This window comes from Oncorhynchus nerka, linkage group LG25 (assembly GCF_034236695.1).
Source record: "Oncorhynchus nerka isolate Pitt River linkage group LG25, Oner_Uvic_2.0, whole genome shotgun sequence".
Lineage (NCBI taxonomy): Eukaryota > Metazoa > Chordata > Actinopteri > Salmoniformes > Salmonidae > Oncorhynchus > Oncorhynchus nerka.
This window is the reverse complement of record NC_088420.1, coordinates 51,883,228-51,906,385: the sequence shown is the minus strand read 5'-3', so window position 1 is coordinate 51,906,385 and position 23,158 is coordinate 51,883,228. Positions and strand designations below refer to the sequence as shown.

At 44.4% G+C, this 23,158-nt stretch overlaps 1 pseudogene; it reads right to left on the bottom strand.

Moving 5' to 3' along the window:
* LOC135564581 (ankyrin repeat, SAM and basic leucine zipper domain-containing protein 1-like) overlaps positions 1–23,158 on the bottom strand; it is a 40,071-nt pseudogene that overhangs the window by 3,206 nt on the left and 13,707 nt on the right.

Sequence of the window (23,158 nt, the reverse complement as noted above, 5' to 3'; positions counted from 1 at the left end):
CCTCACCTCCTCCCTGTAGGCCGTCTCATCGTTGTTGGTAATCAAGCCTACCACTGTTATGTCGTCCGCAAACTTGATGATTGAGTTGGAGGCATGCGTGGCCACGCAGTCGTGGGTGAACAGGGAGTACAGGAGAGGGCTCAGAACGCACCCTTGTGGGGCCCCAGTGTTGAAGATCAGCGGGGTGGAGATGTTGTTGCCTACCCTCACCACCTGGGGGCGGCCCGTCAGGAAGTCCAGTACCCAATTGCACAGGGCGGGGTCGAGACCCAGGGTCTCGAGCTTGATGACGAGCTTGGAGGGTACTATGGTGTTAAATGCCGAGCTGTAGTCGATGAACAGCATTCTCACATAGGTATTCCTCTTGTCCAGATGGGTTAGGGCAGTGTGCAGTGTGGTTGAGATTGCGTCGTCTGTGGACCTATTTGGGCGGTAAGCAAATTGGAGTGGGTCTAGGGTGTCAGGTAGGGTGGAGGTGATATGGTCCTTGACTAGTCTCTCAAAGCACTTCATGATGACGGAAGTGAGTGCTACTGGGCGGTAGTCGTTTAGCTCAGTTACCTTAGCTTTCTTGGGAACAGGAACAATGGTGGCCCTCTTGAAGCATGTGGGAACAGCAGACTGGGATAGGGATTGATTGAATATGTCCGTAAACACACCAGCCAGCTGTTCTGCGCATGCTCTGAGGGCTCGGCTGGGGATGCCGTCTGGGCCTGCAGCCTTGCGAGGGTTAACACGTTTAAATGTTTTCCTCACGTCGGCTGCAGTGAAGGAGAGTCCGCATGTTTTGGTTGCGGGCCGTGTCAGTGGCACTGTATTGTCCTCAAAGCGGGCAAAAAAGTTATTTAGTCTGCCTGGGAGCAAGACATCCATATGGCAAGTCCGCCATAACAGCTATGTTTGTTTCAATACATTTTAAAGGCAGTAAATGAGGCTGAATTAATTGTTACGCTGTATGGTAAACCGTGGGGTGTTGGGTTGAGCGTGCAAAGATAGAGACGGGAGATTTTATTCCGCAAAAACAACTTTACTATGACAGAACATAAACATAAAGAAAATCACTTAAGTTTGGCTTGGTCCTTCTCTACTTTTGCTCGGTGTCTGTCTCTCCCCGTTCTCCCTCACGGTGTGCCACAGTGATCCTTTTATTTGGCCTCCACGGCTGGTTGGCACTTTCCCTAATTACCTCCACTTGGAGCTGTCTGTGTCTGGGTGCCCAGCGCCCGTATTCCCAGCAGAGGGAGCCAACGTCGCCTCACGTACCTCCCCTTTATTACCATCCCCCGGGGTAGACCTTCTGGGATACCACAGCTGCAAGACAAGGCTCCGCTGATAGCCAGGTGTTGCAGTGGTAAGGAGTCACTCCATGGTTCTGAAAAGAAAGCTCTGCTGTTGGGACAGGTTTATGTAGGCTCTAACAGTTTGTGGGCAGAGTTTGTCACCGTTATAGTGCAATTCATGTATTGTTTAGTGTTTCTCAGTGTAGTGGCTTTGCTGGCATGCATCTAAAACCTATTTTTTTTAGTTTGCCCCACCAAGATTTACAGTTGAAGTAGGACGTTTACATACACGTAGGTTGTAGTCATTAACTTGTTTTTCAACCACTCTGCAAATTTCTTGTTAACAAACTATAGTTTTGGCAAGTCGGTGCATGACACAAGTAATTTTTCCAACAGTTGTTTACAGACAGATTATATCACTTAGAATTCACTGTATCACAATTCCAGTGGGTCAGAAGTTTACATACACCAAGTTGACTGTGCCTTTTTAAATAGCCTTGACATTTCCAGAAAATGATGTCATGGCTTTAGAAGCTTCTGATAGGCTAATTGACACCATTTGAGTCAGTTGGAGGTGTACCTGTGGATGCATTTCAAGGCCTACCTTCAAACTCAGTGCCTCTTTGCTTGACATCATGGGAAAATCAAAAGAAATCAGCCATGACCTCAGGAAAAATATTGTAGACCTCCACAAGTCTGGTTCATCCTTGGGAGCAGTTTACAAACTCCTGAAGCTACCACGTTCATCTGTACAAACAATAGTACGCAAGTATAAACACCATGGGACCATGCAGCCGTCATACCGTTCAGGAAGGAGATGCGTTCTGTCTCCTGGAGATGAACGTACTTTGGTGCAAAAAATGCAAATCAATCCCAGAACAACAGCAAAGGACCTTGTGACGATGCTGGAGGAAAAGGGTACAAAAGTATCTATATCCACAGTAAAAGGAGTCCTATATCGACACAACCTGAAAGGCCGCTCAGCAAGGAAAAAGCCACTGCTCCAAAACTGCCATTTAAAAAAGCCAGACTACGGTTTGCAACTGCACATGGGGACAAAGAGAGTACTTTTTGGAGAAATGTCCTCTGGTCTGATGAAACAAACATACAACTGTTTGGCCACGTTGAACTTCCGGGTTGGAGCGAGCCGGTCGCATCCGCGCTTCGGTCTGCAGGAGACACTCCTAGCTAGCCAATAGCCAGCCAACGTCTACTGAATAGAACTTTCGCATTCCGGTCGCATTCCGCTTCGCTCCACAGGTAGTATCACATTTTCATTTCATTTCATTACAGTCCCAACGGTGTGATTTGTTTGATCGTAGCTAGCTACATAGCCGTCTTTGTTTCAAAGATAATTGTGTAGTCTAGAGCGATTTTCTAGGTTAGCTAGCCAGCTATTGTCGTTCTCCTAACGCAACGTAACGTAACCAACACTGCTAGCTAGCCAGCTAGCTCCCGAAAAGCAGCATTGTAGAAACTTCACGATCAACGGTACGACTTGATTAGGGTAGTGTCAACAACGCAGCTAGCCTACCCCAGCAGTACTGTATCATTTTAATCATTTTAGTCAATTAGATTCTTGCTACGTAAGCTTAACTTTCTGAACATTCGAGACGTGTAGTCCACTTGTCATTCCAATCTCCTCTGCATTAGCGTAGCCTCTTCTCTAGCCTGTCAACTATGTGTCTGTCTATCCCTGTTCTCTCCTCTCTGCACAGACCATACAAACGCTCCACACCGCATGGCCGCGGCCATCCTAATCTGGTGGTCCCAGCGCGCACGACCCACGTGGAGTTCCAGGTCTCCGGTAGCCTCTGGAACTGCCGATCTGCGGCCAACAAGGCAGAGTTCATCTCAGCCTATGCCTCCCTCCAGTCCCTCGACTTCTTGGCTCTGACGGAAACATGGATCACCACAGACAACACCGCTACTCCTACTGCTCTCTCTTCGTCCGCCCACGTGCTCTCGCACACGCCGAGAGCTTCTGGTCAGCGGGGTGGTGGCACCGGGATCCTCATCTCTCCCAAGTGGTCCTTCTCTCTTTCTCCCCTTACCCATCTGTCTATCGCCTCCTTTGAATTCCATGCTGTCACAGTTACTAGCCCTTTCAAGCTTAACATCCTTATCATTTATCGCCCTCCAGGTTCCCTCGGAGAGTTCATCAATGAGCTTGATGCCTTGATAAGCTCCTTTCCTGAGGACGGCTCACCTCTCACAGTTCTGGGCGACTTTAACCTCCCCACGTCTACCTTTGACTCATTCCTCTCTGCCTCCTTCTTTCCACTCCTCTCCTCTTTTGACCTCACCCTCTCACCTTCCCCCTACTCACAAGGCAGGCAATACGCTCGACCTCATCTTTACTAGATGCTGTTCCTCCACTAACCTCATTGCAACTCCCCTCCAAGTCTCCGACCACTACCTTGTATCCTTTTCCCTCTCGCTCTCATCCAACACTCCCCACACTGCCCCTACTCGGATGGTATCGCGCCGTCCCAACCTTCGCTCTCTCTCCCCCGCTACTCTCTCCTCTTCCATCCTATCATCTCTTCCCTCTGCTCAAACCTTCTCCAACCTATCTCCTGATTCTGCCTCCTCAACCCTCCTCTCCTCCCTTTCTGCATCCTTTGACTCTCTATGTCCCCTATCCTCCAGGCCGGCTCGGTCCTCCCCTCCCGCTCCGTGGCTCGACGACTCATTGCGAGCTCACAGAACAGGGCTCCGGGCAGCCGAGCGGAAATGGAGGAAAACTCGCCTCCCTGCGGACCTGGCATCCTTTCACTCCCTCCTCTCTACATTTTCCTCCTCTGTCTCTGCTGCTAAAGCCACTTTCTACCACTCTAAATTCCAAGCATCTGCCTCTAACCCTAGGAAGCTCTTTGCCACCTTCTCCTCCCTCTTGAATCCTCCTCCCCCTCCCCCCCTCCTCCCTCTCTGCAGATGACTTCGTCAACCATTTTGAAAAGAAGGTCGACGACATCCGATCCTCGTTTGCTAAGTCAAACGACACCGCTGGTTCTGCTCACACTGCCCTACCCTGTGCTCTGACCTCTTTCTCCCCTCTCTCTCCAGATGACATCTCGCGTCTTGTGACGGCCGGCCGCCCAACAACCTGCCCGCTTGACCCTATCCCCTCCTCTCTTCTCCAGACCATCTCCGGTGACCTTCTCCCTTACCTCACCTCGCTCATCAACTCATCCCTGACCGCTGGCTACGTCCCTCCTGTCTTCAAGAGAGCGAGAGTTGCACCCCTTCTGAAAAAACCTACACTCGATCCCTCCGATGTCAACAACTACAGACCAGTATCCCTTCTTTCTTTTCTCTCCAAAACTCTTGAACGTGCCGTCCTTGGCCAGCTCTCCCGCTATCTCTCTCAGAATGACCTTCTTGATCCAAATCAGTCAGGTTTCAAGACTAGTCATTCAACTGAGACTGCTCTTCTCTGTATCACGGAGGCGCTCCGCACTGCTAAAGCTAACTCTCTCTCCTCTGCTCTCATCCTTCTAGACCTATCGGCTGCCTTCGATACTGTGAACCATCAGATCCTCCTCTCCACCCTCTCCGAGTTGGGCATCTCCGGCGCGGCCCACGCTTGGATTGCGTCCTACCTGACAGGTCGCTCCTACCAGGTGGCATGGCGAGAATCCGTCTCCTCACCACGTGCTCTCACCACTGGTGTCCCCCAGGGCTCTGTTCTAGGCCCTCTCCTATTCTCGCTATACACCAAGTCACTTGGCTCTGTCATAACCTCACATGGTCTCTCCTATCATTGCTATGCAGACGACACACAATTAATCTTCCTCTTTCCCCCTTCTGACGACCAGGTGGCGAATCGCATCTCTGCATGTCTGGCAGACATATCAGTGTGGATGACGGATCATCACCTCAAGCTGAACCTCGGCAAGACGGAGCTGCTCTTCCTCCCGGGGAAGGACTGCCCGTTCCATGATCTCGCCATCACGGTTGACAACTCCATTGTGTCCTCGTCCCAGAGCGCTAAGAACCTTGGCGTGATCCTGGACAACACCCTGTCGTTCTCTAATAACATCAAGGCGGTGGCCCGTTCCTGTAGGTTCATGCTCTACAACATCCGCAGAGTACGACCCTGCCTCACACAGGAAGCGGCGCAGGTCCTAATCCAGGCACTTGTCATCTCCCGTCTGGATTACTGCAACTCGCTGTTGGCTGGGCTCCTGCCTGTGCCATTAAACCCCTACAACTCATCCAGAACGCCGCAGCCCGTCTGGTGTTCAACCTTCCCAAGTTCTCTCACGTCACCCCGCTCCTCCGCTCTCTCCACTGGCTTCCAGTTGAAGCTCGCATCCGCTACAAGACCATGGTGCTTGCCTACGGAGCTGTGAGGGGAACGGCACCTCAGTACCTCCAGGCTCTGATCAGGCCCTACACCCAAACAAGGGCACTGCGTTCATCCACCTCTGGCCTGCTCGCCTCCCTACCACTGAGGAAGTACAGTTCCCGCTCAGCCCAGTCAAAACTGTTCGCTGCTCTGGCCCCCCAATGGTGGAACAAACTCCCTCACGACGCCAGGACAGCGGAGTCAATCACCACCTTCCGGAGACACCTGAAACCCCACCTCTTTAAGGAATACCTAGGATAGGATAAAGTAATCCTTCTCCCCCCTTAAAAGACCTAGATGCACTATTGTAAAGTGGCTGTTTCCACTGGATGTCATAAGGTGAAAGCACCAATTTGTAAGTCGCTCTGGATAAGAGCGTCTGCTAAATGACTTAAATGTAAATGTAAATGTATAATAACCATTGTTATGTTTGGAGGGAAAAGGGGGAGGCTTGCAAGCCGAAGAACACCATCCCAACTGTGAAGCACGGGGGTGATAGCATCATGCTGTGGGGGTGCTTTGCTACAGAAGGGACTGGAGCACTTCACAAAATAGATGGCATCATGAGGAGGAAGATTGAGATTTTGCTTCAATATATCCACAAGACATCAGTCAGGAAGTTAAAGCTTGGTCGCAAATGGGTCTTCCAAATGGACAGTGACCACTAGCATACTTCCAAAGTTGTGGCAAAAAAGTAAAGTCAAGGTATTGGAGTGGCCATCACAAAGCCCTGACCTCAATCCTATAGAACATTTGTGTGCAAAACTGAAAAAGCGTGTGCGAGCAAGGATGCCTACAAACCGGACTCAGTTACACCAGCTCTGTCAGTTGAAATGGGCCAAAATTCACCCAACTTATTGTGGGAAGCTTGTGGAAGGCTACCTGAAACGTTGCACCCAAGAAACAATTTAAAGGTAATGCTACCAAATACTAATTGAGTGTATGTAGACTTCTGACCCACTGGGAATGTGATGAAAGAAATAAAAGCTGAAATGGATCATTCTCGCTACTATTATTCTGACATTTCACATTCTTAAAATAAAGTGGTGATCCTAACTGACCTAAGACAGGGAATATTTACTAGGATTAAATGTCAGGAATAGTGAAACTGAGTTGAAATGTAGTTGGCTAAGGTGAATGTAAACTTCCCACTTCAACTGTACATGTTAAAATACGACACTGCAGTCGTATTGTGCAGAATCATTGATCAACAAATCACCTTTTTAAATCAACTACTCATAATTATTTGTAGATCAGTCAGTTTGCTCATGCTCTCGAACACAAGCAATGTGTTCTCAATAACTTACCTGGTTAAATAAAGACAATATATAAATAGTTTTAAGAGCATACTACATCAACCATCTGTTAACAACAGAGCCCACGGAACCAAGTCGGCCCATTAAACATTCTGCCTAAAATATTTTAGAACAGATAAACATTGACAGTTTAAACAGGCCAGATTAGAACACTGAATCTTCAACAGTGAGACATATGGCATGAGATAAAGGGATATTGTGCAGATTTAGCAGCTAGTCCCAAGACAGGACTAAACAAGTATGAAGGTTTTAATGGGAAAGGGCATTTCCCTTAATGTCCACTAGAGGGCCACAAATACACAATCATGGCTTCTGGCCTCCACTGACAGATGTGATGGGGCCTTTTCTCAATTCATCTTTCCTCGATTCCTCGCATCCTCTCGCCTCCTCCAATATGGTTGAGAAGAGGAGATGGGATGCGAGGAATAGTAAGACGAACTGAGGTTAAACCATGTTCTCCCCTCTTCTTGGAGGCAGCAGGGGGATCGGGGTCCCTCTTGAAGAACTTAGGTCTCCTCAGAGATGGTCACCAGGGCATGGCCTGGGGACGCCAGGATCCTGGCAATCTGAGGGGGAAGAAGAGCAGATATATTTGATATAATGTTGAGATATGACCTTTTGTTGTGTCCTGAAACTCTTCCCCATTTGATTTAGAATGGGTTTTACAAGAGACAGGGAAAATGGACTACCATTTCAACCTGCGTGGTAAACCTAGTTTTGCTGTGGTCAAAGTGGTGGTTGATGTTTACCTGTGGTTGTTTTGAATGCCAGAGTTATGTATTTAGTTTGACCACAACTATGTACACAACTAAATGGTTTGATTTGTTTTTACCTGTGGTCATTTGAAGACTTTGGCTGTGTCAGCAGCAATCTTTCCTGCTTTGGTTTTGTCTGCACCCAGCTAGAGAAGCTTGAGGACCGGCTCCTCTCTGCCATACTGCACCGCCACAGTCGGGACCTGGGGGTCAAAGCTCACAGGTTATCTACAATCAACATCTAGGACCATCCTATATACTTATCATTGAAGGCCCAGTGCAGTCAAAAAATAGATTTTCTGTTGTTTTATATTGACTTCTACACTAAGGTTGGACTAGTACTGTGAAATTCTGAAAATTCTGATAATGTCCTCTTAGTGTACGAGCTGTTTGAAAAGACCGCCTGAAATTTCAGCCTGTTTTGGTGGGATGGCTTTTTGGCCTGCCTGGTGACCTCACCAGGTGGTAAATTATTTAATAGACCAATAGGAAAGAGCGTTCCAAACCTCTCACTGCATTGGACCTGCAGAAATCTAATTAGAATAATTTTAAAAATCCCCATAGAAATCTGTCACTTTAAGCTAGAGATGTTTTTTCTTGCATTGGATGCGTCTCAATCCACCACATCCGTCAATGTCGCACTTCCGCATCTTCCTGAAAGGTGACCAACCTAGAGCGGTGATTTGTCAGACCATGAGACATCCTAAAAATGGGTCTTCTCACAAAATCGCCTGAGGCGTCCAAACAGTTTGGCCTACACACTATTATCACCCCTCCATGGAAAGATGAGTGTTCTCAGTTTTGATCTATGACCCCTACACGTGTCTTGGGACTTGTCTGAAGTCGGTACAGCCGATCTGCCAACTTCTGTCTGTAGCGTCCAAGCATTTTGGGCCACACACTAATATGACCCTTTTGTGGAAAGATGAGATTCTCACAAACGGGTACATGTTGTTTTGCTCTAGGATGCCCACATGCCTCACAAGACTCATCTGAAGGTCCCACAGTACCAGGTTTAAAAAATGAATGGAAGTACACTATATATACACAGAAGTATGTGGACACGCTTTCAAATGAGTGGATTCTGCTATTTCAGCCACACACACACCCGTTGCTGACAGGTGTATAACATTGAGCACACAGCCATACAATCTCCATAGACAAACATTGGCAGTAGAACAGACTTATTGAAGAGCTCAGCAACACTCACTACCAAGTTCCAAACTGCCTCTGGAAGCAACGTCAACACAATAACTGTTCGTCGGGAGCTTCATGAAATGGGTTTCCATGGTCGAGCAGCCGCACACGAGCCTAAGATCACCATGAGCAATGCCAAGCGTCGACCGGAGTGGTGTAAAGCTCGCCGCCATTGGACTCTGGAGCAGTGGAAATCCATTCTCTAGAGCGATGAATCCAATTCAACATCTGGCAGTCCAACGGACGAATCTGGGTTTAGCAGATGCCAGGAGAACCCTACCTCCCCAAATGCATTGTGCCAACTGCAAAATATGGTGGAGGAGAAATAATGGTCTGGGGCTGTTTTTCATGGTTCGGGTTAAGCCCCTTAGTTCCAGTGAAGGGAAATCTTAATGCTACAGGATACAATGACATTCTAGACGATGCTGTGCTTCCAACTTTGTGGCAACAGTTTGGGGAAGGACCTTTTCTGTTTCACCATAACAATGCCCCTGTGCACAAAGAAAGGTCCATACAGAAAAGGTTTGTTGAGATCGGTGAGGAAGAACTTGACTGGCCTGCACAAAGCCGTGTCAACCCCATCAAACACCTTTAGGATGAAATGGAACTGGCAGTCAAGTTGGGCGATTAGGCTCGACTGCAGCCTAATTGCCCAACATCCATGACCGACCTCACTAATGCTCTTGTGGCTGAATGGAAGTCTGTCCCGACAGCAATGTTCCAACATCTAGTGGAAAGCCTTCCCAGAAGAGTGGAGGCTTTTATAGCAGCAAAGGGGGACTAACTCCATATTAATGCCCATGATTTTGGAATGAGATGTTTGACGAGCAGGTGTCTACATACTTTTGGTAATGTAGAGAATATATGGAGACTTTAGTGCCAAAAATAAGGGGTTAAATACAAATAATTCCTCATCTTTCTTTATATCTCTTAGATATAGGACAGACACTTCAGAACAAACTTCCTTTAGATTTGTCTGTTGTTCCATGTAGTGAATCTGTTATTTAATGCGTTTGTATGGGCTAATAGCAGTAAGGGGGCGGCAGGTAGGCAAGTGGTTAGAGCGTTGAACTAGTAACCGAAAGGTTGCAAGATCAAATCCCTGAGCTGACAAGGTAAAAATCTGTCATTCTGCCTCTGAACAAGGCAGTTAACCCAATGTTTCTAGACTGTCAATTTAAATAAGAATTTGTTCTTAACTGACTTGCCTAGTAAAATAATAGTGTTAAAAATTATAGATTAATTTTATACTTCAAGGGGTCTTCAAATCAAATAGCTAAATGGTCCTTGATATGACATTCTTAAAACAATTCCATATATACTGAACAAAAAATATAAACGCAACATGTAAAGTGTTGGTCCAATGTTTCATGAGCTGAAATAAAATATCATAGAAATGTTCCATTGACACAAAAAGCTAATTTCTCTCAAATTTTGTGCACAAATTTGTTTACATCCCTTTTAGTGATCATTTCTCCATTGCCAAGACAATCCAGCCACCTGACAGGAAGCTGATTAAACAGCATGATCATTATACAGGTGCACTTTGTGCCGGCAACAATAAAAGGCCACTCGGAAAAGTACAGTTTTGTCACACAACACAATGCCGCAGATGTCTCAAGTTTTGAGGGAGCGGGAAATTGGCATGCTGACTGCAGGAATGTCCACCAGAGGTGTTGCCAGAGAATTTACTGTTCATTTCTCCAGGTTTTCAGAGCAACAAAAAAATATAAAAAAATAACTTTTACTTTTCTTTTTTTTTAAATGTTCATTGTTGGACACAAAAGACTGTAAAAATCTGTTCCCATGTATTCCGATGCATAATAGAGAGACACGTGATCGTGTACAAATGCAAGCCAAGTTTGAAATGATTATGTTATAGTCAAAGATATCTGTTTGGGCTTCGTGTGGTCAATTCGCATTCTACGAACCATCCGCTCAAACAAAAAAAATGGGCCCGCGGTTGAATCTAGTTGACGATCCCTGGCTTAGACTGCTATGGGTTAATCATCACCATGTCACTACTCATTCATATCAATCACAGTCAAAATCAAGGAAAGGAATGTAAAAGCATTTGATTGGTGTAAGCATGGGCTGGACAGAGTTTCCACCATATATGTTAAAACAGTCATTTTTTCAAATCTGTCTCCAAAGGGAAGTAAAAAATTCCACACTTGGGGAGAAAGAAGGGATTATTGGGATGCAGGGAGCACTGAGCTATGAAACCAAAGCGTTCTCTTATGCAACAGGCCTCACGCCAGGTGAGGTGGGCACCATCCTTACTGTGTACCCATTTTCATCCTGGGAGTTGACCTCTGCCCCGTGAGACACCAGCAAGTTGATTACCTGACTGTAGCTGTCTCGGGACACATGGGAATAGAATAAAATATATTGTTTACTGTGCATTTTTGAGAGAAGCAGACATTTGTCTTCTCCCAAGCTAAACTTGTCTCCTGCCTATCTGGGTAAGAAATAATGAGTGGTAGGACTGGTTTTGAACACTTGAAACCACTGGAGGGCAACAGACACCAAGCCCTCAACTTGAGTGACCAACTGCAGAAGGGTTTTCCAAACTCAGCGCCCCCCCCTGGATGCACGGTTCAGTTTCCACCCTAGCACTACACAGATGATTCAAATAACTCTCCACCAAGCTGGGGGGGGAGGGGGGCAGGACTGAGTCTTGGAAACCCTGAACTCCAACAGACCTGGACATGTTACGTTCTCTGTGGAAACATACTGCAAGGGAGCAATTGTTTTCAAACACACACTGCGGCACATGGCTTTGACAGCTTTAGGCTAACATAAAAACATATGCTACTTTAAGTTACAATAAGTAAAACAACTATTGTAAGTTCAGTATTACTTAGTGATTCACCACACTGTTTGGCCCAAACAAGCTATGCTCTAGGTCTAGGTTAATGAGACTTGGCACCCAAAACACAATGTTATTGGGCAAGAGTGAGGCAGCCCATGCCACTGATCACCCGTCCCATTGTGCCAAAGTTCAGTATGTTGAGCAACAAACCGGCAAGTGTAAATAACCATTGATAAAACTCAACTTTATCACCCGTGACTCAGTCAGAACAGAGGGTAAGAAACTACATCAATCCAGAGGTGTGGGAACGCCCTATGGTCATTCATCACAATGTGACGTTTCCCAGGGCCAGAGGGGGGTGTGTGTGTGTGTGTATTGGTGACATCTAGCCCCAGAGTCAGGGGCATATTAATCCTCATCCTGACATATTCCAGGCATTCACTTTTTACTTCCTCTTTGACCACATGAGACATGACAGGCTCCCGAGGGTCACTGAGGGTTTTAGTTTCCTGAGAACCTGTTTTCCCAAGATGTTGGTCTCAGTGGCAAACAGGTGACAAGGTTGTTCGCTCGCCGCGGGGGTGCAGCCAAAGAGTGAAGGGGTGGTGTGTGTGTGTGTGTGTGTGTGTGTGTGTGTGTGTGTGTGTGTGTGTGTGTGTGTGTGTGTGTGTGTGTGTGTGTGTGTGTGTGTGTGTTTTTGATCACCAGTTCCCACACAAGAGCAGAGAATCGATACAAAGACGTTTTTTTGTTGTTGCAAAAAGCTCAAAAAGGTTTCAGCTGAAACTGATTTCCAACTCTTATCCAGCTGACGGGTCATTAAGCGACAGGAAAAAGCTTGACATTCAGCTGGTATCCAAAAGTGTTTACAAGCCAGAGGACAGGTACAGGTTGCAGAGGACAAATTAGAGATGCGATCAAATTAGAGATGCGATCATATAGCCTATTGTCTATGCAAAAACCCAACATCTTGCTCCTGAACAATCACAGCATCTTTAGGGGTTAATTTGTTTATGAGACTGAGGGAAGGAAATGCAGCTGGTATGAATTGCTGGTCAAAAACTCAGAATGTAAAAGCCAATGGGGTGGCGGGGAATATTTCTCTGCCCACAAGAACCCCTGGTCTTCTTTCTTCTCCTCCCTTTGCTGAAACTCAGTTTTTCCCCCCCTTTCCACTTGTCCGCATCCTCTCTGTCTTTTGTTACCGTTCTTCAAATATTTTGGCTGGAGAGGAAACAATCAATTTCCTACCCTGCCTGCTCTTGTTCACTCTCTGGCTGGTGTGTGTTGGAGGGCTCTGGGCGGTGTGTGTTGGAGGGCTCTGGGCAGTGTGTGTTGGAGGGCTCTGGGCGGTGTGTGTTGGAGGGCTCTGGGCGGTGTGTGTTGGAGGGCTCTGGGCGGTGTGTGGCTCAGGCGGTGGGCATGAGACAAGGGTGGTGGAGAGTTTGAGGGCGGTGGAGGTGAAAGGGAGAGGGCGAAGTTCAGGGCTTCATCCTTCGCTTGCCATGAGAAATGTCCACAGATGATGACAAGGGGTAAGTGGTTCCAGAATCCCCCTCCCTCCTCTCTCTCCCTCACTTCTTCTTTCCATCCCTCCCTCACTCTTTGTGTCTGGGCAGCATCAGGCAGTGTACAGTACAGTGAGTTTAGGTGGTGGGGGGGGGTGCTCTTTCCCCCCGCTCCATGAGTGTTTGTTTTTTGTCTGTCTGAAGAGGGCCTGGGTACATGTGCATGCAGATGCCATAACAGGACATTCCACACAGAAGACCAATGTAGACACACCAACCAACACTGACACACACACACACACACACACACACACACCGTACTCCATGTGTTGCAGTGGTGTACGGGGACAGTGTTGACAGCAAAGGAAGAAGTCTTAAGGTAGTCAAGGCCAGACATGGTTGCGAGGCAATGGGAAACACTGCCTCTATCATAGTACGTTCCATCACATTAAACAATGTATTAAAGAGCTATCGGAATATAAAGTGTAATCAGAACATATTATTAAAGAATTAGCATGACATATTCTGTAATCTATTGTATATTATATTCACCCATACAATGTATATGAACAGGAACTTCAAACTGTACTGCATGTGACCTTTTGTAATCTGCACTTCAAAAATGACAGTGTGGTCCTTTTTATGTCTAGTGAACTGAAATGAAATGAGTGTTTCACATTCATAGTCACCCAGGGATAGGAGGCTTGCATGTTCACATATCATTCCCTGTGCTGCGGAGTCTAAAATGTACTGTGTGTATCTTGTGATGATATTGAACGGAATTTCACTCTATAAAATGCACAGACACACTCATTCTCATGCGCACACAGACACAGAGTCCCTCACTTGTTGAATGTGTTTGGGGTCAGCGTTTCTGGACAAGAGCAGCTCCACACACTTGACCATCTTGTCCTCGCTGGCAGAAGCCATGCATGCAGCCATCAGTACCGTGTACTGGTCTATGCTTGTGTGAGGACACAGACACACACACACACACAAAACATAACAGCATTAGTACTGGGACATATATTCAGTAACCAATTATCCCCATTTTCCATATTCTTATTTAAATATTGCCAGTGATTCCATTCAATGATGACAACTAAACAACAGAACATGTCAACGGATAAAACATCCCATTACACATTAAATCATGAGTCATGACAATAATAAAGAGCCAGGCATCACACCAAACAGAGCAGGATGAGACAGGATGTTAGAATTGTGAAGTTGGTAGCATTCACATTGATGTTTTCAATATTCTTTTATCTTAATCTGGGAACTGTGGTGTTCTCTATGGGGTTGACTTCAGTGGAATTGTCTTATCTCTGACTCAGAACACGATAAGGACTCAGTCATTTATTCTTGGTATGGAACATTTGTAAAACACAGGGAATATAAAATCTGCTTTCTACTTTGGCACTGACTGACTGTGTGTGTTGGGGTTTCAAATGTTCCATCCCGAGATTAAATCACTTTTCTCCCCGGTAACCCAGTATTTCCCGCCAAAAGTGTCATTCTGAAACATATACTGTAAGTATGTCTGGATTTGATTAGAGCGTTGATCGGGATGAAAACTCAAGCCAGATGCTACCTGAGCCCTACATTAAATACATTGTATAAGCCCTACATTAAATACATTGTATGAGCCCAGGCCCAAAAAACCTAAATGATTATCCAATACATATGACATATGATAGGCTACTGCACATTGCGCATGACAGAAAAGTCCATAGATGTATGTTGTCTTGGGTAAATAAATGAAACCATCTCCAGTAATCTTTTTGAGTGTGGACTGTATTCCTGTACTATATTGTTATATGAACCTAAATTATGAAGCTGGGAGAGAACACGAGATGCTGGTGCAGGACATGCGGCCTACAAAGTTACAATTATAGGATCCCGAATTAGATCTTCATTTTGAAATATAATAGAGCCTATTTGACATGCGTATTACCTCCTCTTGCTTGCTCTATTGTTGCTTCATTCCTTTCTTAATCAACAGTTAAGTGAACTACGTTTCCTTGGCCTCATCATTGTAATGACGTGGTTGAATAATATAAGACTAAGACACGGATGGCTTTCACTTCTCTTCACGAAGATTGAATCTGTATTTATTAAGGATCCCCATTCCTGGGGTCCAGCAACATTAAGGCAGTTATATATAATTTCAAATATAACATGACATTACATTTCGGGAACACTTTACCCAATACATTTAGTGTGTTGCCACTACTCCACTATCACATTTTACAATACAACATCCATGTGTACATGTGTCTTATCATGTGTGTGTGTGTGTGTCTCTTCACAGTCCCCGCTGTTCCATAATGTGTAATTGTATCTGTTTTTAAAAAATCTGATTCTACTGCTTGCATCAGTTACCTGATGTGGAATAGAGTTCCGTGTAGTACTGTGTGCCTCCCATAGTCTGTTCTGGACTTGGGGATTGTGAAGAGACCTCTGGTGGCATGTCTTGTGGGGTATGCATGGGTGTGCGAGCTGTGTGCTAGTAGTTTCAACAGACACCTGGGTGCATTCAGCTAGCCAATACTTCTTACAAAAACTAGTAGTGGTGAAGTCAATCTCTCCTCCACTTTGAGCCATGAGTGATTTACTTGCATAACGTTGTCAGCGGTCTGTGTACTTTTAAGGGCCAGTCGTGCTGCCCTGTTCTGAGCCAAAATGTTATATTCCGAGGTCCTTCTTTGTGGCACCTGACCACACAACTGAACAGTAGTCCAGGTGCGACAAAATTAGAGCCTGTAGGACCAGCCTTGTTGATAGTGTTTATTATGGACATACTTCTCCCCATCTTAACTACTGTTGTATCAATATGTTTTGACCATGACAGTTTTACAATCCAGGGTTACTCCAAGCAGTTTAGTCACCTAAATTTGCTCAATTTCCACATTATTCATTACACAATTCAGTTGAGGTTTAGGGTTTAGTGAATGATTTGTGCCGAATACAATGCTTTTAGTTTTTTAAATATTTAGGACTAACTTATTCCTTGCCACCCATTCTGAAAATAACTGCAGCTCTTTGTTAAGTGTTGCAGTAATTTCAGTCGCTGTAGTAGCTGATGTGTATAGTGTCATCTGCGTACATAGACAAACTGGCTTTACTCAAAGCCAGTGGCATGTTGTTAGTAAAGATTGAAAAAAGTAAGGGGCCTAGACAGCTGCGCTGGGGAATGATGGAGCTGAGTTTGCCTTTTTGCCCAAAATTTGAATTGTAGGTGCTCCAAAGCTTTTAACTATCATTCTTTGTCATGTATCTTTGTTTCATACTGTAGTATAGTTTATTCTTTATTCTCATGATTTCTCAATTTGGAATATGTTTGTGAATCGATTGTGCAGCCAGACTTATTTGCCATTCCTTTTGCCTCGTCCCTCTCCGCCATTACATTTTTAAATTCCTCATCAATCCACAGGGATTTAACCGTTTTTACAGTCCTTTTCGTAATGGGTCCATGCTTATTAGTAACTGGAATAAGTCATTTCAAAAATGTATGAAGTGCAGCGTCTGGTTGCTCCTCATTACACACCACAGAGCAACAAATATTTTAATGGTAATGGGTCTGAATAAATAACTGCTGTAGCCTATCGCCATCACACGTTCTCTCTTCTTTCCCTGTGAGTTATTTTGGCCGCTGTATTTAACATTCAGCAAACAAGAGCAAGCTTTCATCCCTCTTAAAATAGTCTATTAGTAGAAGAAATGATCCCCCAAAAAATCAACAAGCTATTCTAGTCTAGCTTTTCCTGGGACTCCACAAGAGCTAAGGAGGGAGGCCAGAGGAGATCAGGTGCTTACTGCACAAGAGTGGAGACAGAGGTTACAAGTTAGAAGCATATGCAGATTAACCCAGTATTCATAAGCTAAATAAGGTTAATATTGCATTGAGGTTATTACATGAAAGAGGTAGGCTAGGACATCTATATACTATTCCTTCAGAAAGCATTTCCACCCCTTGATATATTCCACATTTTGTGTTCCATCCTGAATTCAATCATTTAAAAATATCACACCCATTTACACACAATACCTCATAATGACAAAGTGAAAACATGTTTTTAGACATTTTAAACAAATGTATTGAAAATGAAATACAAAAATATCTCATTTACATAAGTATTCACACACCTGAATCAATCATTTGTAGAAGCACTTTTGCCGGCGATTACAGCTTTGAGTCGTCTTGGTTATACAGTGCCTTGCAAAAGTATTCATCCCCCTTGGCGTTTTTCCTATTTTGTTACATTTCAACCTGTAATTTAAATTGATTTTTATTTGGATTTCATGTAAATGGACATACACAAAATAGTCCAAATTGTTGAAGTGAAATGAAAAAATACAAATTAAAAAGTGGAGCGTACTCACCCCCTTTGCTATGAAGCCCCTAAATAATATCTGGTGCAACCAATTACCTTCAGAAGTACCACAATTAGTTAAATAAAGTCCACCTGTGTGCAATCTAGGTGCCACATGATCTGTCACATGATCTCAGTATTTAAACACCTGTTCTGATAGGCAGATGAGTCTGCAACACCACTAAGCAAGGGGCACCACCAAGCAAGTGGCACAATGAACACCAAGGAGCTCTCCAAACAGGTCAGGGACAAAGTTGTGGAGAATTACAGATCAGGGTTGGGTTACAAAAAAATATCCATTAAATCCATTATTAAAAAATGGAAAGAATATGGCACCACAACAAACCTGCCAAGAGAGAGCTGCCCACCAAAACTCATGGACCAGGCAAGGAGGGCATTAACAAGAGAGACAACAAAGAGACCAAAGATAACCCTGAAGGAGCTGCAAAGCTCCACAGCGGAGATTAGAGTATCTGTCCATAGGACCACTTTAAGCCATACACTCCGCAGAGCTGGGCTTTATGGAAGAGTGGCCAGAAGAAAAGACATTGCTTAAAGAAAAAAATAAGCAAACACGTTTAGTGTTCACCAAAAGGCATGTGAGAGACTCCCCAAACATAGGGAAGAATGTACTCTGATCAGATGAGAATAAAATTGAGATTTTTGGCCATCAAGGAAAACGCTATGTCTGGCGCAAGCCCAACACCCCGAGAACACCATCCATTCTGACCAGTTTCCCAGTCCCTGACGATGTTTTCATCGGCAGGGACTGGGAAACTGGTCAGAATTGAAGGAATGATGGATGGCGATAAATACAGGGAAATTCTTGAGTGAAACCTGTTTCAGTCTTCCAGAGATTTGAGACTGGGACGGAGGTTCACCTTCCAGCAGGACAATGACCCTAAGGATACTGCTAAAGCAATACTCGAGTGGTTTAAGGGCAAACATTTAAATGGTTTGGAATGGTCTAGTCAAAGCCCAGACCTCAATCCAATTGAGAATCTGTGGTATGACTTAAAGATTGCTGTGCACCAGCGGAACCCATCCAACTTGAAGGAGCTGGAGCAGTTTTGCCTTCAAGAATGGGCAGAAGATGTGTCAAGTTTGTAGATACATACTCCAAGAGACCTGCAGTTGTAATTGCTGCAAAAGGTGGCTCCACAAATTATTTTTTTTTTTGTTGGGGGGTGGGAATAGTGAATAGTTATGCACGCTCAAGTTCTGTTTTTTTAATCTTATTTCTTGTTCGTTTCACAATAAAAATTATTTTGCATCTTCAAAGTGGTAGGCATGTTGTGTAAATCAAATGATTCAACCCCCCCAAATCAATTTTAATTCCAGGTTGTAAGGCAACAAAATAGGAAAAATGCCAAGGGGGGTTGAATACTTTTGCAAGCCACTGTATCTGTATCAGCTTTTCACATCTGGATTTGGGGATTTCTCATTCTAAAAAACAGAAATACCTTATTTACATAAGTTCCTCTGTGGAGATGGGAGAACCTTCCAGAAGGACAACCATATCTGCAGCACTCCACCAATCAGCTCTTTGTGGTAAAGTGGCCAGACGGAAGCCCCTCCTCAGTAAAAGGTACATGTCTTATTGTCTTACATTTTTTATACATTTGTAAACATTTCTAACAACCTGTTTTTGCTTTGTCATTATGGGGTATTGTGTGTAGATAAGGGGAAAAAACTATTTCATCCATTTTAGAATAAGGCTGTAACACAAAATGTGGAAAAAGTCAATACTTTCCGAATGCACTGTATCAATCTTGAAAAGGATTATCTATTTTAGATGCAATTTGAATGCAATTGATGGAGAGAAAGACAGTGTCGTGTGCACAATGATTTAAAGCAAGGATATTCAAGTGATAGTCTATTAAAACCTTGCACCTGCAATTAAAATTAAAATAATCGTTACTATTAAAAAATAAGGTGACCCCCGAAAGCAAGAAGGGAATGTGTAAATTACAAGTGCATTCAGAAATATTAGTCCTAATATTAATGTAAGCTATGCTGCAGCAAATGTACCTGACAATAAAAAAAACTAACTGATGAGACAATACATGCACTGTGAACTGTGCTCCATATGAGATACAGTATGTGTGTCTGATGGCAGTGTGTTCCAGACATTGGAAGCTCTCACAGAGAAAGCGGATTTACTAAAGATGCTTTTCCTTATGGGAACTATACAGTCACCTCTCATGGCAGACCTTGTGAATCTGCTGCCATAGGTTTGGGTTTTCTGTTTAACAAAAATACTGAGTAGAGGGGGAGCCAGGCCATTTAGGATCTTGAATGCAAGACATGCGTCAGTGTATTGCACAAGATTTTCCCAACAAAGGCTCCCATGCTTTCTGAGGATGTAACAGTGATGATGGCTATTGGGCTTCCTATCAAGCACTTTGAGAGCCTGTTAATAGACAGACTGAATGTGTTTTAATGTTGTACAGCAAGCTTTGTATTTGTATTTATTAGGGATCCCCATTAGCTGCTGCCAAGGCAGCTCTTCCTGGTGTCCAAACATATTAAAGCACTTACATTGCATATAAAACAAAAGATAAAACAGTACATCATATAACATTATTAAACCACTACATATCTACAATACAACATGTTTAATACCACCATACAACAATATTACAATGTATGCGTATGCATGTGTCTGTACATATTTTAAACAGACAGCTCAGACAGCTATTCATTATGACATGTAGTTGAGGTTTAGAGATTAGTGAATAATAAGACCCAAACTTCTTTCTTGCTACCCATTCCGAAACTAACGGCAGCTCTTCATTAATTGTTACAGTCATTTCAGTTGCTGTAGTAACTGATGTTTATAGTGTTGAGTCTTCCGCATACATAGACACACTGGCTTTACTCAAAGCCAGTGGTATGTCGTTAGTAAAGATTGAAAAAAGTAAGGGGCCTAAACAGCTACCCTGGGGAATTCCTGATTCTACCTGGATTATGTTTGAGAAGCTTCTATTAAAGAACACCTGTGTTCTGTTAGACAAGTAACTCTTTATCCACATTATAGCAGGGGGTGTAAAGCCATAACACCTACTGTATGTTTTTCCAGCAGCAGACTATGATCAATAATGTCAAAAGCTGCACTGAAGTCTGACAGCCCCCACAATCATTATATCATCAATTTCTCTCAGCTAATAATCATTTGTGTGTTGTGCTTGTTGAGTGTCCTTCCCTATAAGCGTGCTGAAAGTCTGTTGTCAATTTGTTTACTGTGAAATAGCATTGTATCTGGTCAATCACAATTTTTTTCCAGAAGTTTATTAAGGGTTGGTAACAGGCTGATTGGTCAGCTATTTGAGCCAGTAAAGGGGGCTTTACTATTGGATAGGAATGACTTTAGCTTCCCTCCAAGCCTGAGGGCACACACTTTCTAGTAGGCTTAAATTGAAGATGTGGCAAATATGAGTGGCATTGTCCTCCGCTATTATCCTCAGTAATCTTTTCACACCTGCGGCCCAAAGATGGTACTGGACCTGAAATGACTGCCGTTTTTTGGGGTCTTTTAATGCTAAAATCAGTTCTTTAAAATCAATTTTCAGATGTTCAGAGTTAGCCCTCTTGATGTTGTTTGACCCCACATGGACTACGACAGCGTCAGCTCCCGGCATCTGCCATAGAACAATTGGAAGCAGCCTTGTGATGTCCTGTACTTGTGCTCCTGGGTAGCACCGGGTTTTTGCATTGGTGACCGAGATGATTCTCACCATAAAGCTGCCGATGATGACAGCTGGTGATGTTGAATGGGCAGGTCTCTCAGGCAGCCTTACGTTCTGATGAGGGTGGGAGCACTGAAGATCTGAACCCGAGGTAGAAGCCACCGGAGAGCGAGACAGAATAGAGGATGAAGACGCAGGTAACTCTGGATCCGATCTCGAATGGGAAGCCCCTAAGGAAGAAGGCTCCAGAACCTCTGGATCCAGGGCGGCAAAGTCGTTTCTGGTCTGTGTCAGGTCCGGGCTTAACATCTCCAAGGAGACCCCCGTCGCCAGAGGATGCTTTCTTCAACTTCCACGTCGACTGACGTATCTCCATGGCTGGTTGGTTGGGTCGAGAACAGCTCCATTCTCCAGGAAAGGGGGTGACGCCTTCGGGGATGGATCCCTTCTGAGCACCAACCAGTTGGCTGTGGAGAGCCAACACGGCGGCAACACTTCCACCAGACCAAAGTGGCGTGCTGCTACTGGGGTGGAAGACAAATTAAAAGTAGGCGGGCATGGATTCCCCAGTAGCTTTTGTAGGTTTACTACTTGCTTGCTAAGAATAGTCACTTCGCCCCATTGTCCTCCGCAAGCAAGCAGTTGCTTCATTGAAAGTCAGCACGTTCCACATTGTCCCGGAACAAAGCAAAGTAAACACCGCTCCTGCAGTGCTGGAAACTTTCAATAGCGATCTCCATTTGAGAGCCGAGCCAGCTCGGCTAGCTGGGCGTCCGTGTCTCTCCCCCTATGCGGAATCTGGCAGCATCCCGGGACAGACAGCAGCGCTCACAGCAACTATGCCCAACAGAGCCGCAAAATAAAATAAAATAATATAAAAACAAAATGTCCAAAGAAACACTGTCAACTTGACAAAAATAATAAACCTTTCATTCAGCTTTCAACAACAAACGTTGTGCTCAGATGACGAGTGTATTTTAGTCAGACCAGCCTGACTAAAACACACAACTATTGCAGCATAGACAAGCATGTATTGTTCTGTTTTGTTAGATATTACTGCACTATTGGAGCTAAGAACACAAGCATTTCACTACATCCGCAATAACATCTGCTAAATATGTGTATGCGACAAATCAAACTAGATTTTTTTACATTTGGGTTTGGGCAGTAAATCTTGGTATCATGGTTCCTGCATTAAAACTTACTGTGTGTGTACGTGTCTGTATGGGAAGTGTATGTTTGTGTGTTAGAGGGGAAAAGCAAGGGAGGGCAGCTGCTGGTCTGTTCAGGTGTAGAAAGCAACCAGACTACCGGTTTGTGTCTGCGGTTGCCGGGGGGAAATAAATAAAAGTCTGGGGTTGGCCCGGTGCTATGACGACAGCGCCACACTCTGTGTACCAGCTTTATCAATCATTCCTGCATTCCTTACCCTATTTTTTTCTCTCTTAGTGGAACACAAATTAGGAAGTGACCACCACTCTCCCATTTAATTGTTTCCTTTCAAAGCCTTCAGCACCAGTCGCCGCCACAGTGTGTACACACACACACACACAGTGTGTGATGCGTGGGTTGACTCATAACCCTTGGTTATAGTGCGTTCGGAAAGTATTCAGACCCCTTCACCTTTTCCAAATGTTGTTACATAACAGCCATATTCTAAAATAGATTTTTTAAAATGTCCCTAATCAATCTACACACAATACCCCATAATAAAAAAGCAAAAACATGTTTCCAGAAAATGTTGCTACTTTATATATATTTTTTAACAGATACGTTATTTACATAAGTATTGCTATGAGATTAGAAATTGAGCTCAGGTGCATCCTGTTTCCATTCATCATCCTTGACATGTTTCTACAACTTCAAAA